Genomic DNA, 18,851 nt, shown 5'->3' with positions numbered 1-18,851 from the left:
TCTGTTCTTAATCTGCGTCACCCTCCCCTTTTTGCTCAGCATCCTCGACGACAGCTGCTTCCTGCTCGCTGCTTGTTTTCATCACGATGGATTGTCTCCACGTATCACTCTAATATTCAAAGTGTCTCCCTCTCCGGGAGATTGTCTTCGGAGAGGACGGGACATCCGTTTAGCGCCGCCGTGTGAGACGGAATGTGTGCTTGGCCAGTTGGTGTCTAATTTGAAAATTATAGTGATTACGAGCTAAATATAAAAAAAAAAACAACAACAACAAAAAAACAACGGTATTTTGAGACTGAAAAAGGCTTGCGGCGGAGGCTTACTGTATTGTTTTTACGAGATGCTTAGAAACGGGCACACACGCACACACGCGCGCACACACACACACACACACACACACACTCACACACACACACACAAACACACGATGGGTATGGAGGAAAAAGCTTCCTGATGTGCCTGCCTCTCCCGCTCTCGGTGTCTCTCTATCGGCGACTCCGTGAGTGGGTGCGAGCAGAGGGCGCTGTTCTGAAGGCGTCCCGCTAAAAGCCTGCGAGCGGGGGACGCGGGGAGTCTCCCCGGGACCCTAAGTGGAGACGCACGCGTGATGCCGAGCAGATGTGAGCCAGATTACACACTGCACACTGCGCCGACCTTGCCTCAACCGCTCCTGTCATCTCGCCTCTAGTCAAGCGCTCCCCTCGTTGGGCGCCCTTACCCGTCCCTCATTTCGTCCGCGCCGCCCCGGAGGAAGGCGCGCGCCATGACACCCTGGTGAGGTCGGCATCCCTTTCGGTGAAAACATCTAGAACTCGTTGGCGCTTACGGTGAGAGGCATCATTGTGCGATGAAATGACGGGGATCGTTTTACCACCTTGGCTCCCAAACATCCCACACAGAGGTCTTGTTCCAGATGTGTCTCGCTATTTAGTGAAGTACCGGAGCGCGCCGTGGCCAAGGAGTTGTAACCCATTTTGCGGTAACGTTTGATCACCTTTGATCGATTCAAAGGTGAACTATTACGACTACTTTGGGGAATCATCTCATTGACCTTGAATGTGCGTTGCTCGCCATCGTATGGAGGCTGTTACGTCCGCTGTTCAGAGGTTGTTCTTAAGGTGGAACCGTTTATTCCACTGCAGACGCCCGCGAGACAGAATGACCGTGTGAATTAACCTGATTTAACCGCACACCCTAAATGGCTGTCGACGGCTGCCGGTTCGCTATCGAACTCGTTATTCTTCCTATCGACCGAAATTGGGCTAGTTGTCTCACATACCCTCCGTCGGCCTCTAACTTATTAAAGTACGCATACATTTGGGCATCGGATTCAAAATCCCGAAAGGCGAAAAAGGCTGATCTCTAGGGCTGACACCACAATCTAGTCCTCCGTGCTGGGCTGTCATTAAAGGCAGAAGCGTGCACGTGCACGTGTACGCCCGAGCGTGAGGAGGAGGAGGAGGAGGAGGAGGAGGAGGAGGGGGTCGGGGGGGAGGGTGGGGTGCATTGTTGGGAAAAGGGAGCGTGACGAGAGTCTGCTGTGGATATAATTAATAGGCCACATGCGGCTGCGCCAAATGTGTCACAGTGAGGGGAAATCAATCGATGGAGTGCTGGTGTAAAGAGAGAGAGAGAGAGAGAGAGAGAGAGAGAGAGGGAGGGAGGGAGGGGAGGGCAGAGGAAAGGAGGAGAAGGAGGAGGAGGGGGGAGGCGGACAAGATGGAGGATGGTGGGGAGGGGGGCGGGGGCTCCAGAGGACGAACGGCGGACTGGAGGGGGGTGGGGGGGGTGAGAGTATGTGGGGGCGGGTGGGGTGGGGTAGGGTGGGGTGGGGTGGGGGAGGGGGAGGCTGGAGAGGAATCTCCCGTCTCGGAGCAACCTGCTGAGACATCCGACACGGATATTCCTGAGCTCGTTGATACGAGGACACCACGGAGATGCAGCTCCTGAATCAGATGAAACGCTCTAATCCCGGCGACGCCGCAGCGCCTGCGAGGGTGCCGCCGGTTCAGAGGAGCCATGACGTCTTACTCCTGCTCCTTCCTCAATGCGACCCGGATTAGCACATCGAGAACCCCCCCCGCCGCCACCACCCCCCCCCCCCCCCCCCCCCCGCCGCCACCACCCCACCCCCAGTCGTCCTGTTATTAAAGGAGGCTCGTCTAAGTTGGGAGGCAGGGAGGAAACCAACGCAGATAAGAGCTGGGTGGGATGGAGCGGTGTGGTGAGCAGCCTGGCAACGGACGGAGAGAAGCTGCCTGTCACCAGCTGCACCGCCCTCTGTGTGGGAGTGAGTGAGTGAGTGAGTGAGTGAGTGTGTGTGTGTGTGTGTGTGTGTGTGTGTGTGTGTGTGTGTGTGTGCGTGCGCTTCAGTGAGGGACACAGGGACACATCCTGGTCCAGTCACTGATAGCGTTGCCAGGTGCCAGACACCCAGAGATGGGGTGCTGGTTCCACCGAAAGCTGCTGCCGCCGCCGCTGCTGCTGCTGCTGCCCTTGGAAAGTCAGACCGTCATCTGGACAGGCACACACACACACACACACACACACACACACACACACACACACTCACACACACACACACACACACACACACACACACACACACACACACACACACACTGAAAAGGATGTACAGTATATGCATTTGTTTATATGTTACAAAACACATAAATATTTATATGTTACATTAAAACACACACACACACACACACACACACACACACACACACACACACACTGAAAGGGATGCACAGTATTTGCATTTGTTTATATGTTACTAAACACATAAACAGTTATATGTTACATTACAACACGCGCACACACACACACACACACACACACACACACACACACACACACACACACACACACACACACACACACACACACACACACATTTGGAGTCCACTCTCTCCCACCTGTAAAGCCTCAGTGTGTTATCTGCCAGATTAGCAACACAATGTGTATTCTACCCCTAAAACCTAAAACCTGCTTCATATCTCACCCAGAGACGCACATTTGAATATGAATAGTGAGCCAATCCTTCATTTTGAGGAATTTACTTTAATAACCTGCTTTCTTACAAATTATCATCTCCCTAAAATAAATTCCTCCCGAAATGTATTGTGTTATTGTTGGGCTCCCTTTTTGGGCTCCTCGGGCTGCTTCACTGGGAGGCAGGTCTGATAAACGTCACATCGAATGTCAATTTCGGGTCATTAAAATGTATGTAATCGCTTTCATTGTAGGTGTATTTTGAATTTTAAGTGGGTTGGCGATGATATTTGGCCATATATTACCTTCCATAAAAATGCACATTTCTAAATACTTTAACCATTTTAGTCATTCAGCAGACGAGAAGTGGCTACTTTAAATGGAATCAGCAATATTTTTTCCACAATAGGAGTGTGATACGCTGTACATATGGTGGACCACGCCATCTGCCAGCATGCAAAGTGAAAAATTTGAGATATTTTTGGGTGCGTTTTCACATTAATGTGAATTTTTTAAATAAGTTAACAACACCCCCCCCACACACACACACACACACACACACACGCATTGTACCATCGTGGATGAACAGTCCAAAACCGGGCAACATATTTACACAATTTCCCTTTCATCTTTCCCAAAATTTGTGTTCCGTGACAAATGACCGTCACATTAGACACGGCAGAACGGCCCTCGAGTGTCACACGGAGATGTTTGTCTGTCTAGTCCAGTGGTTCCAAAGCTGGGGTGCTAGACCCCCATAGCGGGTCGCCAGAAATCAATGGGGGAGTCACAAGGCCTTTGCCTCATTTGAGGCATATGCTTCCTAATGCTCAAATATTGGTTTCAAAATCCACATGAGTGTTAGTGCAAAATCCATTAATATCTGCTCTATGTCTATCCCTCTATCTATCTAATTACTTTTTGATGTATTGTTTTTCCTAAAAACCCTAAACCCTAAAAAACTCTCTCTACTATGTAATTCACATAAAAAATGGCCGCTGACCGCCCATAAATACATGAAAGAAATTGCATTGCACCTTTTAAATAGGGGTTCTCACTTTTAATCAAGGTTGTTTTAGGGGGATCTCTGAGGAAAAAAAAAAACAAAGGGGCCCAAGTGGATGTTATATATTATAATGATATTATATAATGATATGTGATCATTCATTTTTGGGATTTCTCCATCGGAAGGAGTCAGTTGATGAACAGCATCTACAGCATCATTAATAGGGATGGTTTTAAAACTATTATTGTACGAACGCCCTTGAGAACGGCCAATGTTGCTCTACACAGAAGGCTGGACCCCCACCCAACACCAACACCAAACCCCCTTTCAAAACCCCAACCCGCTGACCTCTGAAGGACTCCACATTTCCAATAACCCCCAAATTGTGCTTTAAAATGACATCAGCGCTGGGAAATCCTGTCCGTGGCATTGCTCATGCTTCCCAGTCTGAAATCAGAAAATGAAGAGCCTCCCCTTGACAGGAAGGAGTAGGGGTAAAGGAGGAGATGTCATTTGGTCCGAGGGACACACCACCCCCAGACCCAGATCTCCGTAACCCACCCCCTCACAACACACACACAGACGCACACACACGCAGGCGCACACACACACACACACACACACACACACACACACACACACACACACACACACACACACCCACGCCCCCTCCCCCCAGTAAACAGTCCATTAGCCTAGTGCTCCAAGGTAAACATATTTACTGGCTGGTGACGGCTTGCCAGCGTGCCTCCTCAGGCCCCGTGGCAGAGGGGATTTCATTAGGTGGAGGGCAGGGGGAGATGGGAGGAAATTAATGTGCCATTCAAGATGATTTCTTTGTTTCCCATCAACTTGATCACAGACAGGCCGCAGGGAAGGGATGATTTACGCGCACAAAAGAGAGAGAGGGAGAAAGAGAGAGGGGCTGAGCGAGTGGAGGAGGGGGTGGGCCAAGAAGAATATTACAAAAGCCTCCAGGTCTGTGAAATATCTTCCTTTCGGTGGAAAATGCCCTTGTCGTGATTTGCTTTTTTTGTTATGGCTGGAAGTGTTGGAATTGTTTTCAATCAGAAAAGCTTTCTTTTCCGTCATTAAGGATTTGAAATGGAAGTTGTTTTTTTTGTTGTTGTATTTTTCTTAGCGAAAGCACCACCAGGCACAACAATGTAATGCACCACCCCCCACCACCCCCACCGCCACCACCACTATCTACACTCAGTAATCCACACAGCTCCACAGTGTCTCGCTGCCTTGTTAGGGAGACGTCTCCTCTCAGCTGGTTCTCGCACGCCTCCTCCCCTCGCCGTTCTGACAGCGCTCAGCCTCATGCCTGGGTTTAAGGGACGGGTCATCTCGACTATTCATTTTAGGGAAACTCATTCCCAGCTCTGTCTTTTGTACGCATCTTATAAGCGTCCATAATTGTCATGTTAGATGCCTGAGCAGAGTTGAAATAAATGAATTACACAAATCATCTAATGTCGAAACCTAGGGATGACCATGCATCTATATACGTGATTTTCGGGAAATAATGAGTGAATTTGAAACTAATGTGACGGATGGATGAATGGATGAGAGGTATTAATGTCCCAAAAAGGTTGTAGTTATGGTATAAAACTATACTTACATGCATATACTGCAGACATGTAATTCTAGGTTAGTGTACATTGCCATCTCTTCTTGCTTATTGTTATTTTAATATTTTGTTATTTTGTTAATTCTATGTTTACACCTATTGTCTAACAGGGGGTTATTGCAATTAAGAATGTCATTGTTTCTGCTGGTTATATAGTTAGGTTTATGTTTTTATTGTGTACTGTACATTCACTTTTTTCCAATATTGGAGTTAATCCATAGCTTTACTACATTGCCAGGTAATTCTCAGGGCTTGTGTGTATTGCCATTTACTTTATTCCATTTGTCTTTTTATTATGTTATTAGGGTGGGAGTTATTGTTTGGATTTTTATTATCATTATTCTCCTTGGCCTTTTCTGGGTTAAAAGTGTCCGGCCCACGGCAACCGCTGGACCCACGGACACGGTTGAGGTCTCGTTAGAAGCAGGACGTCTCAAACATCTCGTGCTACAATTTTGATCTATATCAATCTACATACAGTAGGGAGCAGGGATTACTGGAAAACCGACGAAAATTTACCAGAAGTTGCAGGAAATGTGGAATGGAGAATGGAGTGTTAGACTCCATCGCTCTGTAGTGGTTACAAACTGCATGTGTGTAGGTGTCTGTGTATCCTCTTACCAGCTTGGCATCGCCGGAGCTTTTCATTTGATATTTTATCTCTTCCGCTCTTTTTCTAAATAAAGGCATTCTGTTCATTGTGTCCCTCCTTAATGTGCGGGATTCAAGGAAGTCGCAACAAACAAACTGTAGGAGTCCGTGATCAGTTTCGTGGACCCGGAACACATCGGAAAGCTAGGACCCGGGAAACTATAAATTATCACGGAAAGTTGTCAAAACGTCATCACGTCACTCCGTCATTGTTCCCCCACACGGCATCAAACGGTCACCTGTCATTGAGAGTGCAGCTCTGTTTCCACTGACAACACAGTGAGTTATAACAATGACAAGTTCTGGTTTACAGGCAAACATGGACGTTTGTTTTAAAGACAGGAGGGTTGCGCTGTGGAGACCGCAAAGTGGTTGCTCCACAAGACGAGCAAACAGGAGGCAACAGGCCGGGGGGAGCCCATGCTGCGTTCAAAGTAAACTCTGAAAATCGTGCTGCGTTTCAGAGAACCCGGAAAACTGTAATATGTACCAAACGCGACCTGACTGGACCCCGTGTATTGCTGCCTGCAGTTATATTTATTATTATATGATGATTATTATTATTGTTATTATTATTATTGTTTATATTATTACATGCCCGTTCAATATCTAAGACTTTCTAAGATAATTTGAATGGCACAGTTTAACAAAGTGTCAATGATTCAGTCCTGTGTCCCTCAATGGAAGATGAAACTGCCGGTGAAAGTCACACACCGGGGAAAGACACTCTTTGTGACTGTTTATTTGAAGTTTATTCATATTACACGTGTCCCATGTCCAAATTGCACCAAATTCGTCACGGCAGGTCCTTGGGTCTCCAGCAATTCACCGGCCGACTGTGAGGGACATCTATCGACAGTAAATGTATTTAGATTTGGTAGATATACTGTACGCCGCATCTTCCCCTGTCTGTGTTGTTCTCAGTATCTTCCCCTCCCTCGATCACTCCCATTCAGGTCAAATTCAGGGACTGCGTGACACCTGTGAGTGATGGGTGGGTGACGTGAGCTGCGTTTCAATGACCCTGGAGAAAACACACACACTCATACACACACACGCACACACATACACGTGCGCTCTCACACGCACACACACGCACACATGCACGCAGGCACGCATGCACACACACACACACACACACACACACGCACGCATATTTCAGATGCCCATCTCCCTTTGCAATGAAAAGAGGCTGTTTTGGGTGACCTTAGACTGTGGAGCAGGTGTTAGGGTCTGATAACATCATGGTGGAGAGTACAGGTGTGACTACACAAAAACAGGAAGGACACACACACACACACTCACACACGCACACACGCACACACACACACACACACACACACACACACACACATACACACACGCGCGCACACACAGACATTCATATTGTATCTCATATTGGATGCCAGTGGTTTTTGTTCAGAGACGATCTTTAGCCTCGTCTTGCCGGATATTTTCTGCCATTTGGAAACAGTGTCGCATGCAGCTGTGGATAAATCGCTTGTTTTTTATTTATTTATTTATTATTTTATTTATTTATTTTACAGCGTTTTAATTCCGGCATCTGATATAAGCCTCTCGGCAAATATGCATCTGTCCAACGCAGGCAAAGTAAATCTGATTAACGATAATTATTTAAAGAAGGTGTTTGCTCGCTAATAAATTCAACCTCCAGAAGCGTTCCGTTCAGTTCCGTTCCCCGCCCACATGGCATCGTGTTGGTTATTTGTGTTTTTCTACACACACACACACACACACACACACGCCCAGGCTCAGTCAATAATATATCACTGCCTAGGATAATGTATCAATATTTGTTTTGTTTAAATCAAGAGATCATATTTCTTTCACCATCGCACGTGTGCAAGTGTGAGAGTGGGATTGCTCACATGTGTGTGTTTTCTCTACATGTGTGTGTGTGTGTGTGTGTGTGTGTGTGTGTGTGTGTGTGTGTGTGTGCCCGCGTTTGTGTGAGCGCACGCATCGGAGCTCTTTAAGGCAAATGTCACACTCCAGAGAGTCCATGGGAGACTTTGTCCTCTGCACCATCATGTGGAGAGAGGCAGTACCGCACTGACTGCACCGCTGTTCTCCTTGTGCTGTGTTCACATGTTGACAGTAAAAGAATATAGCCATGCCCCGTCTTAATGCACGCCGCGGCAACGTTGCCATGGCGACAGTAGGGGTGCCTCGGTCCTGACAATGGCTATGTCGGCTGTTCTACTGGCATGTTTGAGGGAGTATAAAATATCACTTGCGGGGACATTCACTTCAGCACTAAACGAAACTTTTGGACGGGTCTCTGCTCACGTGTAGATGCTTGTTGCGGAGCACAGGGTTCGATCGGACCGAACAAACAGCTCGTCCAAGTCCACGTTCCTTTCCAAGAGCGGCATCCGGTGACAGCATGACGGCAAAAGTTGAGAAACATTTGACTGTTGCCAGAGGTGCACTTTCCCTGTTGCTGTCCCATTGAAATACCTTCATTGTCCGGTTTGCCGTCTATAGTCTTAGTAAATATCCAACAAAAATCCAATATTGTACCTTGAGGGGTACCACGGCTTGTTACATCCACAGCACCCTTTAAGGCAGTGGTTCTCAACCCTTTTCATAAAGGACTCTCAATTTGACATGCATTAGGCCACGGACCTACCGCATTTAATATAATTTCCATGTGACCCCAATTGTTAGAAATGGTTTAGTGCACTCTTCCATTGCTGTCTACACTACAGTTAGGGAGAGTACAGTGGCACTAGGACCGAAACAGTGATTATTGCAATTATTTGATCGGCACATCGGGGAACATCTTGTAAATAAAATAATGGTGAAATTTAACAATTAATAATTTTCATGGGCATCCCCTTGGAACCTCTTGACAGACCCTATGGAGGTTCCTGGACCCTACATTGAGAACCACAGGTCTAAGGTGCACGCACTGTACACTTGGCATGGGTACTCGTTTGCAATGCCTGTACCTATGGCGATGGAAATTATACAAAAATGGTACAAATTTGACCTTAACAGGGTACTGCTTTGGCACCCCTAAATGTCCAGTTCTGTGCTTTATTTTCTAGGGTTAGGGCTTAGTCCGGGCTAAAATGTTTGGATCATTTGGATCTCAAGTCTAAGCAGGCCAGTTACACAGAAATACACAGCCCCATACATTAAACCCCAGATAATGGGCTAAACTCTTTGTGCAGTATCCATATGCGAAGAGATGTTTATGAAAGAAAAGTACGGCAGGCTCCTCTATTTCCTCTATTTTGGGGTGGGGGAGAAGTCCTCGCCTGCGGGGTGATGTTTTGTTGATATTCAGCGCGGCTCGAGGCAGCGTCTTGATAAGGAACGATATCCAGAACAGAGAATGTTTTGTCTCTCCAGTTCTCATTGAGCATGACAGAGAGGATTTCAGAGAGGGAGAGAGAAAGAGAGAGAGAGAGAGAGAGAGAGAGAGAGAGAGAGTGAGACTGCTCCTGCCAGATGGGAGATTGTTCCTCCATGGGTATTGTCTGCGAAACGGCTCAGAATATGTCATCTTTATCTGTGTTAAAACATACCAAACATTTTTGCGCGCGATACGGCGCCACCGAAGCTATAGCCTTTCCCATCTGTGCCGCCGCAAACTGTATCTCGGTCCTGCAGCATCCAGCACGCGAGGCATAAATAACTTCACTCATCTGAGGGAAAGAAGAAGAAGGAGAAGAAGGAGACGAAGAAGAAGAAGGAAAAAAAAAAAAAAAAAAAGAAAAGCTGGTACTGCCAAATTTGTGATACGTAAATGTGTGAAATATTTTGATATTGAGACACGGCTCCCAGCAGATTATGTTTGTATCAGTGAGCAGTGATTTATCCCTCACCACACACTCTTTTTGATCACCCTCTCACTAGCAGACACGTGCACGCGCGCACGCACACACACACGCACACACACACACACACACACACACACACACACACACACACACACACTGACGGGCATAATGCTCCATAATTCGCCCCGTACCACACAAGAGGTGTGAAAGGCAAAAGCTTTCCTTTCCTTTTCTGTGGACATAATACTGAGAGGTCATGAATGGAATGTTAATGAAAGCTTTACCACGGCTGTGCCCTGCACTGCCACACTGCATTCGAACCCTGCATTCAAACCACACGCACACATACACACACACGCACGCACGCACGCACGCATGCACACACACACATTTAGACACTGGGATACCCACACTGTTATTTGCTATGTGAGTAGCAATCCAACCAAAACCATAACAATACACTGTTTTAAATATGCATTCCTCTGCGAGCGAGTGGGTGTTTTTTTAAGCCCTGCCAGTGTAAACCAAAAGCAAAAAGAATCAATTCAGGTAGACAAGAGAAGCAAAAGAAACGAAAAAGGATCCACCGCAAAGTGGCCGCGCTTCGAGTGCGACCTGCGAACGTGAAAATCCGTGTCACGTTGGGAATTGCAATATTGGAAACAAAGGGTATTTTGGGGGCGGGGGCCGCGGGAAGGAGAGGCCGCGGCTGGCGGATCAAGAGGAGCCGTGTTTGAATACCTTATCGCGGCTGTCGCCAGCTCAACCCGCTCCCATTGACTTTGTATGGGGATTAGGAAGGGCCCTCGGCGGCTGATTATTTGGGTGGGTGAGCAGTTCTGTCCAAACAAACACTGCGGCTGAAGGTTGTTCCAGTCACAACATGACTGGCTGCCCCTGACTGACTGCACCCAACACACACACTCACACACACACACACACACACACACACACACACACACACACACACACACACACACAAGAACGTGTACACAGTGTGTATAATCTGGCATGGAATGATGTCATGATGTGCACTATCATGATTTGGGGCGAGATTCCACTTCCACCACCGCCGCTCAAAAAAACATATCATTTTGGTGGTAAGGTAGGGGTGAAAAAATCTCCAGAGTTAGTCATTTCAGCTCAAACAAGAACAGGAAACAGAAAAGTTAAAATGTTTTGAAACAGGGGGATGGTTTCCGTACTCTGACTGGACACACTCTTCACTCCCAGAGCAGATCGGAGCAAGTCAAAAACGGGGAAGCATATTGAGGGGGGCGAGGAGACGCCGGTGCTTCCAAAAAAAATAAAAGGTTGAGTGTTAATCTCATCCACAAACGCTATACGGTAACATTATGGCCGGCAGATGGGATGCGGAAGAAGAAAATGAAAAACTTTCAGAGGAGCGGAAGCAACATGAAACAAAAACTCAGAGCCGCCTGTTTCGTTCTGTTTTTTTTTTTTTTTTTTTTTCCATTTATTATTTTATTTTTCGCCGCAGCGGATCCACCGCGCAGCACTTTTACAAAGGTGAAGCGAGAAGTGCCTGCGAGGAGGGAGGGGGGCGGGAGAGGGGCGGGGGGAACCAAAGGGAGGCCGCGTCTCCGCATATCCATTCCAGATGCTGGCTAGACTCGCTGGAGCCGGGGCCCGGCGTACTGGGGGCCGCATCCAGTCGTCTCTTCCTCCAGGTGTGATGCCTCACGCTGATTCCCCCACATGTTCCATAGGCGTTATCCAAACACACGGGGGGCTGGTGACGGCGTGGACGGGCCTGCCCGGTCCGCCCCGACGCCCACCCACACACACACACACACACACACACACACGCGTGCGCACGCACACACGCGCGCACGCACACACACACACACACACACACACACACACACACACACACACACACACACACACACACACACACACACACACACTGCAACAACAGAGACAGCCGAAGTAGAACAAGGACCATGCAGGGCTCCCGGTCCTCCAGCGGTCAAGCACCACACTGGGGACACGAAACCGCGCGGTCGGGTCTCAAACCTCAGGATCTTCGCTCTCCCATTCAACTTTCCTCTTCTGCTTCTCCCTTTTCCTCTCTCTTCCCAGACCCCCTCCTCGCCCCGGGTCTGAACTCCGCCGACGGGGAGGTTCTGTTCGCCCGGGCCGCGCTACAGGAGCGCCGTCGCTCCAGTAACGCTATCTCACGCAGCGCTGTCGCAGGGCCCGTTTAACTTGTCGTACATCAAGCTTGGTCGATTCCAGGACAATGTGCCATCGGGGAATTTTGGATGAATGAAAAAAAAAAAAAAAGCAAAGCTCTGTGACAGAAAGGGGGAAATAGAAGCCTTGGTTTTCATTAAATGAAATGACTTAAATGCATGTATAACAAATACAGTTATTGTCCTGTAAACTATCACATCAACCCGATAGTCAAAAGTTAATGAAATCAGAGGTCCTGTTTCATTCCTGAGCATGATCCCGTTATTCCAGCACAAAAAAAATCATCTTTCTTTAGAATGCACATGAATTAATCCTTCCGAAACCAAATCGTTATTTTAGGACAAGGACAATTATATATATATATATATATATATGTTAGCCCACTCAAAATATGTTGTATCAAGGCTCTAGTTTGGACACAGTCCAATTTTGACATAACCGTGGATAACATATTTATGGGGAAGAGGAACAAACATCATTATTGAAACGTGTCTGTTTTCCCTTCACTGCGAGTGAAAAATAATCCCAGGACGCATAAAACTATTTCAAATTAGATTAATTACAAACTCACTATGCGGCTGGAATATTAATTAGCAGGAAAAAACACTTTCTATTTTCCCTCATGACCGGGGACAGACACAAGTACCAGCCGCTTTTCTTTTTTTTTTCCTCGTTTTTTTTCTTCTTCTTTTTTACAGGCGCATTCGAATAAAATGTAATAGTTCAATTCGCATGGACGTGTATAACTGCACATGTGTATTTCTTTCTCTCGCTGCGCAAGCCCGCGCACGCGCGCGCGTGTGTGTGTGTGTGTGTGTGTGTGCGCGAGTGTTGTTTGCTGAGATACTCTGAAACTCCCCGTGCGCCCAAGCAACGTAAATGATTTCCTGATGTTTCAACCATCATCGCTGAGGTTGGACACAAGCGCCCTTGATTTTCGGCTTATAAACTGCCTGCGCTCCTCCCTTGAGCCCTTTTCAAAACACACGGAAGATGGCAATACTTAACTTTCTGCAATTTTGCAATAAAAGAAACTGGCTAAAATGGGACTAAACGGTTTTGAACCGTGAGCGCACTAGTCGAGAACTCTCTTCCTCTCGCAGCTACGCGGTCTCCGTCGGAGTCAAAGTGAAAACAATTTGTTAACGTGAACGCCTGACCCATCTGCAACTGATCTACCGTCGAGCGTCTCCTCCAATGAGTCTTAACCAACATTCCCCAATGTTTTAATTACTTTTTTCGGGGTGATTTGACATACTGCGGTAATTTATTTTGCTGGCGACTTTCTCCAAATACAGTGTGCTTAACACATCTCAGGAAGCGGCGGTTTTGTTTGGAAGCTGCGGTCGAAAATTCCAAACCAAACAGGCTCATGTTCGAGAATGTTTTCCTACCCCTTGTCCTCATTGTCAGTCTCTCTCTCTCTCTCTCTCTCGCTCTCCCTCTCTCCCGCTCTCCCTTTCTTTGCTCACTTTGATTCGAAAGCGGGTGGATCCGTCGGCCTCCTACGCATCACACGCTCCAAAAAGTATGAATTGTATTTGAATGAAAGCTGATTAGCTGGAGAAAAGGAAGAGGATAATTACACGTGTGGAGTTAAGAGAGGGAGTCTACTTATGTAAATGTTATTGTTTCGCCACATACTCCGCAAACGTCTTTGTCTGAGGACGAGCCCTCTCTCTCCCTCTCCCCCTCTCTCTCTCTCTCTCTCTCTCTCTCTCTCTCTCTCTCCCTCTCTGATGAGTTGGCTCCCGTCGTACACCACATCACAGCAACATGAGCTGATGCTGCCGATGATGCTATATCTTCGTCCCTCGCCCATCGGTGGGAACTGTGGATAATGGGAATAAGGCTCTGTCGGGCCAGAACATGGTCTTTTGGATCCGGGGGGGGGAACTCACTGTCGGGCCAGAGCATGTTCTCCTGGTGCCCTGGAGAAAAGCCCCAGTAGAGCCATAACACGGACTCTTTGTGCCTGGGGAGAAGCCTCTGAGGGGCCAGAACATGGACCCTTTTTGCCCTGGGGAGAAGAGCCTATGTAGGGCCAGAACATGGACACCTGATCCCAGGGGATAGGGCTCTTCGGGGCCAGCCTATGGAGCCTCGCGCCACCTCTGTGTTTGTACCATCATTTCCAGTCCCTTGTGTAGCCTCGACCGGTCCAGCTGGAGCCAGACGCTGGAGATGTTGGACCCCGACGGAGCCCCTGTGCTGGTATTAATTTCTCATTCCCGTTGGCGAATGCGCCGCAGCGGATCTCCGGCTCCGACTCCAGCTCCCCTGCCTTCCTCGTGCTCCGGCCCCCACGCTCTGGCTCCGTCGCGGCACTGGAAAACTGCGGAATCCATCCGCGGCGATCGTCTCAGGGCCAGACTTGAATCTGCGGCAATGCTCGCGAGACATTCCTGTTCAAACTGTCACTGAAACAACCGAAAAATAAAGGCACATTCTCAGAATTACACACCATCTCTGTTGCACTTAAACCTCCTCTCTTTTTTTATTTTTTCCCCGGGTGGTTTATTTGTGTATAATATGGCTGTGTGGCCCAATGCTGATGTGCTGCATGCTTTTGCGGAATTTTTTTTGTGTGGTTTCCAAGTTTCCAAGGTTTTGAACGATTTATATTTGCAAGGGGCTGTTTCCAATTGTGAAGTGCAGGAATGGCTGAAGTAGGAATTGGAACCGCTGTTTAATGCAGGAGATAAGTTCAACTTTACAAGTCATTTTTGTGTTCGGTGCGACGCCTAAATTCACTTCTGCAGCAAGGCGCTGCGTTGCAATTAAAGATAAATAAGAACACATTTGACGAACAGACATGTTTGGTTACGTTCTCCGAGCGACTCACATTTCGGGGCTGGAATGGAGCCTATGTAATTCAGCCATTTTGTATTAAGTTACCACAATCAGATTTCCAGCAGAACTCATTCTTTGCTCGGAGGTCAAGTCCTTTCCAACAAGCTGAGCTAATGAAAAACAAACTTTAGCATTTTGCTTCTCTATATGGTCAACAAGCCCGAGTTTCTCGGAAGGGAATATTTGTATGTACAGTACATTGTTTTTTCTTTCTTTCTTTTCTTTAATGAACCCACCATAAGGTCATCTCTCTCCCTCTCCCGCTCTCTCTCTCTCTCTCTCTCTCGCTCTCGCGCTCTCTCTTTAATTTGTGTCGTTTCTTTCAAGGCCATTTGTCCATCTATTATGTTTATGTCTCTGTAGCCATAGTATTAGACATGGTATCGGGTTTGTGGGAATGTTTAATTTTCTTTGACTGGTTTAGATCATTTATATTATTAAGTCCAGTAGTAGCAGGTCATGTCCATGTTAAACTTGAAGGGTGTGTGCATGTATGTGTGTGTGTGTGTGTGCGTCTGCGTGTGTGTGTGTGTTTGTGTGCGTGTGTGCATGTGTGTGTGTGTGTCTGTGTGTGTGTGTGTGTGTGTTAAAAGATGACCAGGAACTCCCACGGCTTCTCACAGTTACAGTCCCTCACATTCCAGTGGCTTCATGGGACGCCACACCGTTTTCGGAGGCCATTAGCGAATGTTTAACATTGAGTCAACATGAGGGAACCCGGCACCTTCCATCTCGCGAAATAATTAAACCCTTCTCTGACTATCATTATAACTAGGCGTGCTTGGAACTCGAAACATTGATTTCTTTCAAATGAATGTTTCACGGATGGCTGACTTACACTATTTTCTCAGCTAGATTTACTGGCTCGGCCAAAGCAAAGATGGCCTCCGGGGTTTCGGTTACAGGCAACTTGGCAAACGCCATAAACCCTTGTAAGTCTGAAATTCAGATGGCCCGACCGTTGTTTCCAAGGGAAGTAAAAAAAAAAAAAAAAAAGGAAGAGAAGTTCAACCCGTAAAAACATGACAATCACATGGTGATTGTTTGAGTATCACTCTCAATATCCTGTCCCCCTGAATTTTGGGTTGTTAAATGACAAGGGTGTGGTGAAAGGTGGAACTCCTACAAGGGCATGCGTGTCACTGCCAAGGTGAAGGTGGAACTCCAAATAAGGGCATGCACGTCGCCGCCAAGGCGAAGGTAGAACTCCAAATAAGGGCACATACAAGTTCAAGTTCAGCGCGTCACCTGTGCCTCACCTTGGCTGGCGAGGAGGGAAGGTGAAAAGGTTGCTGCCACAGGTTTATCTAGGTGGTTTATGATAGCAACTATATGTTACGTTGTAAAAGACATGGCGCTAGTGTCTGATATAGCTGGGAAAGTTTAAGCGAGCGTAAATCTCATCTTCAAGTCGAGTCGAGAGACCCTCCATTCATCTCGACGAGGCTGCCAGAGCAGTACACTGACGGTGCGTCACAGTCCAGCCTCTCAAAAAGCCTGAAGGTGTAGGCATTGGCTCAACGGACCACACAATGACTCGGAGGGGGGTATCGTTTCGGTGCGTTTTAATGCCGAACATGGGTGGTTATCACCCTTTAAACAACTCCCAGGTCAGACCCGCTTCAGATACAAACGCCACACTGTGAAGCGCTTCGTGAAAGTCGTCGTCCTCCAGCGAGCGGGTCTCCTCCCACCAAGACGAAGAACTCCTGAGAGGTTTTTCCGACAAGCTGTTGTCCCCTCAGTAAACACGGCTCGTGTGTTTGTGTATACTGTACGAACCTGTGTGTATATCCGTGTGTGTGTGTGTGTGTGTGGAAGCGGGGGGAGGGGGGTGAGCTTGAAAAGCTGTTCCACGCCTCATTACCCAAACGGCGTCCTTCCTTGCCTGGAGCAGGGTGCGGCTACCCTCCGTGGGCCCGGTCGTCAAGGTGACCCCGCATGCCCCGGGATCTGTGTTCACTTCATCTTTATTGTACCGGGGGCCACCGTATGCTATGCTAGCTGGAGCGCCAGGCCCTCGGTAGAGCCAGACTGCCGCGTGCGTCCCGGCGAGCGAGCAGCTGATCTCATTTTTCAGGCCCTCGGCCGCCCCCCCAAACATCAGGCCCAGGTGAAGGTGACCCCCGCTCCGCCTGTTGGAGCCGTTCTTAAAAGTAGTGCCGTGCAATCAATCCATCTTTGGCTTCTGGGAAGGAACTATTATGGTTGTTTGTTCTTCTTTATTTTATGCCCTGGCTGCATTTCTGGAGAAGCCGGAAGCGTCTGTGTTTTTACCATTTAATTAGAAACTTTAGATAACCTTGTCTAGGTTCAGCTCATGGCGTGTTCTCAAGCACGCATTGAATATACTTTGAAGAATACTTTCCTTTTCAGAGGTTTGCATATTGTGTCATTTTAATTTTCAGGTTAATTGAATATTGCATTCTTTTTTAATAATTTTTGCGTTTCTTATTTTTTTTGGTTTATTGTACAGCAGTTTTATTCAGGTCATTTTTTAGGTTCATTATAAGCAGCTAAACCTTTGTATTTTGGGGGGTTTATTGTGTATTGGCAAACCTTTCTATTTTTGCAGTTTATAATATATTTTCTACTTTATTTATTACTTTATTATCATTGCCTGTTTTTTTTTGATGTGTGTAACAATGCAATTTCCCATATCATCTACTATATCTGTCTATCTGTCTATCTATCTATCTATCTATCTATCTATCTATCTATCTATCTATCTATCTATCTATCTATCTATCTATCTATCTATCTATCTATCTATCTGTCTGTCTGTCTGTCTGTCTGTCTGTCTCTCTATTTATCTGCCAACCGACCTACCTACCTATCTTATATACTTACAGTATATCGAGAAGAATATCCATCCATCCATCCAACTCCCTCCAGCCGACTCCCCCTCTCCCCCTCGCCCTCTTCCCCTCACCCCCTCTCCCCCGCTCTCCCCTCGCACGGGACAGATTGGGGAGCCGTGGCGCCGGCACGACAAGTAGCGGGAGAAGCTATTTATCCCAGACGGATCAGGAGGTGTGTGACGGAGGTGTGGACGGTTGCTGCAGGTCAGTGACGTTGGCAGGCGCCAGGCAGGCCTGCCCACATGGCTCGGGGACCGTGGGACTACAGACAGATGGCACCTGGTGGGTGACAAACAATTAACAAACCAACAAGAATAGCTGGATCGGCGGTGTACCCACCAGCACAGGAGATAGCGAGGGAGCGGGTGCATCTGTGCTCCCAAACACTTTTGCTCTTTACTTTTCCTCTTCCCAAGTCGTTGTTTTCTAACAGTTGCAATTTGCCCATGTGTCTTTTTCACAAACTAAAAAAATAAATAAATAAAACGCAACGCAACACTCACTCCTGTTGTCGTTTCGGTATAGGAGGCTCTAAATTAAGCTATGTTGAGCATATGTAGCCGGCATATGTTGCTGTTTATTTCGGTGATTATTTCAGAGTTTTTAGAGAGAGAGAGAGAGAGAGAGATAGAGAGATAGAGAGAGAGATGTGGCCGGGTAATTTCACTCCTGCAAATAAAGTTGTGTTTGAGTTTAATATGCGGGGGAAATGTTTTTTAATTTGAATTTGTGACATTTCATATTTTATTCAAGGAAAAATACGAGTACCCGGGCATTAAAAGCAAAAGTCCAACATTGACATTTCTATATATTTC

Source organism: Zeus faber (genome assembly GCF_960531495.2).
Source record: "Zeus faber genome assembly, chromosome: 13".
NCBI classification, from domain to species: Eukaryota; Metazoa; Chordata; class Actinopteri; order Zeiformes; family Zeidae; genus Zeus; species Zeus faber.
Note: the sequence above shows the minus strand (reverse complement) of the source record.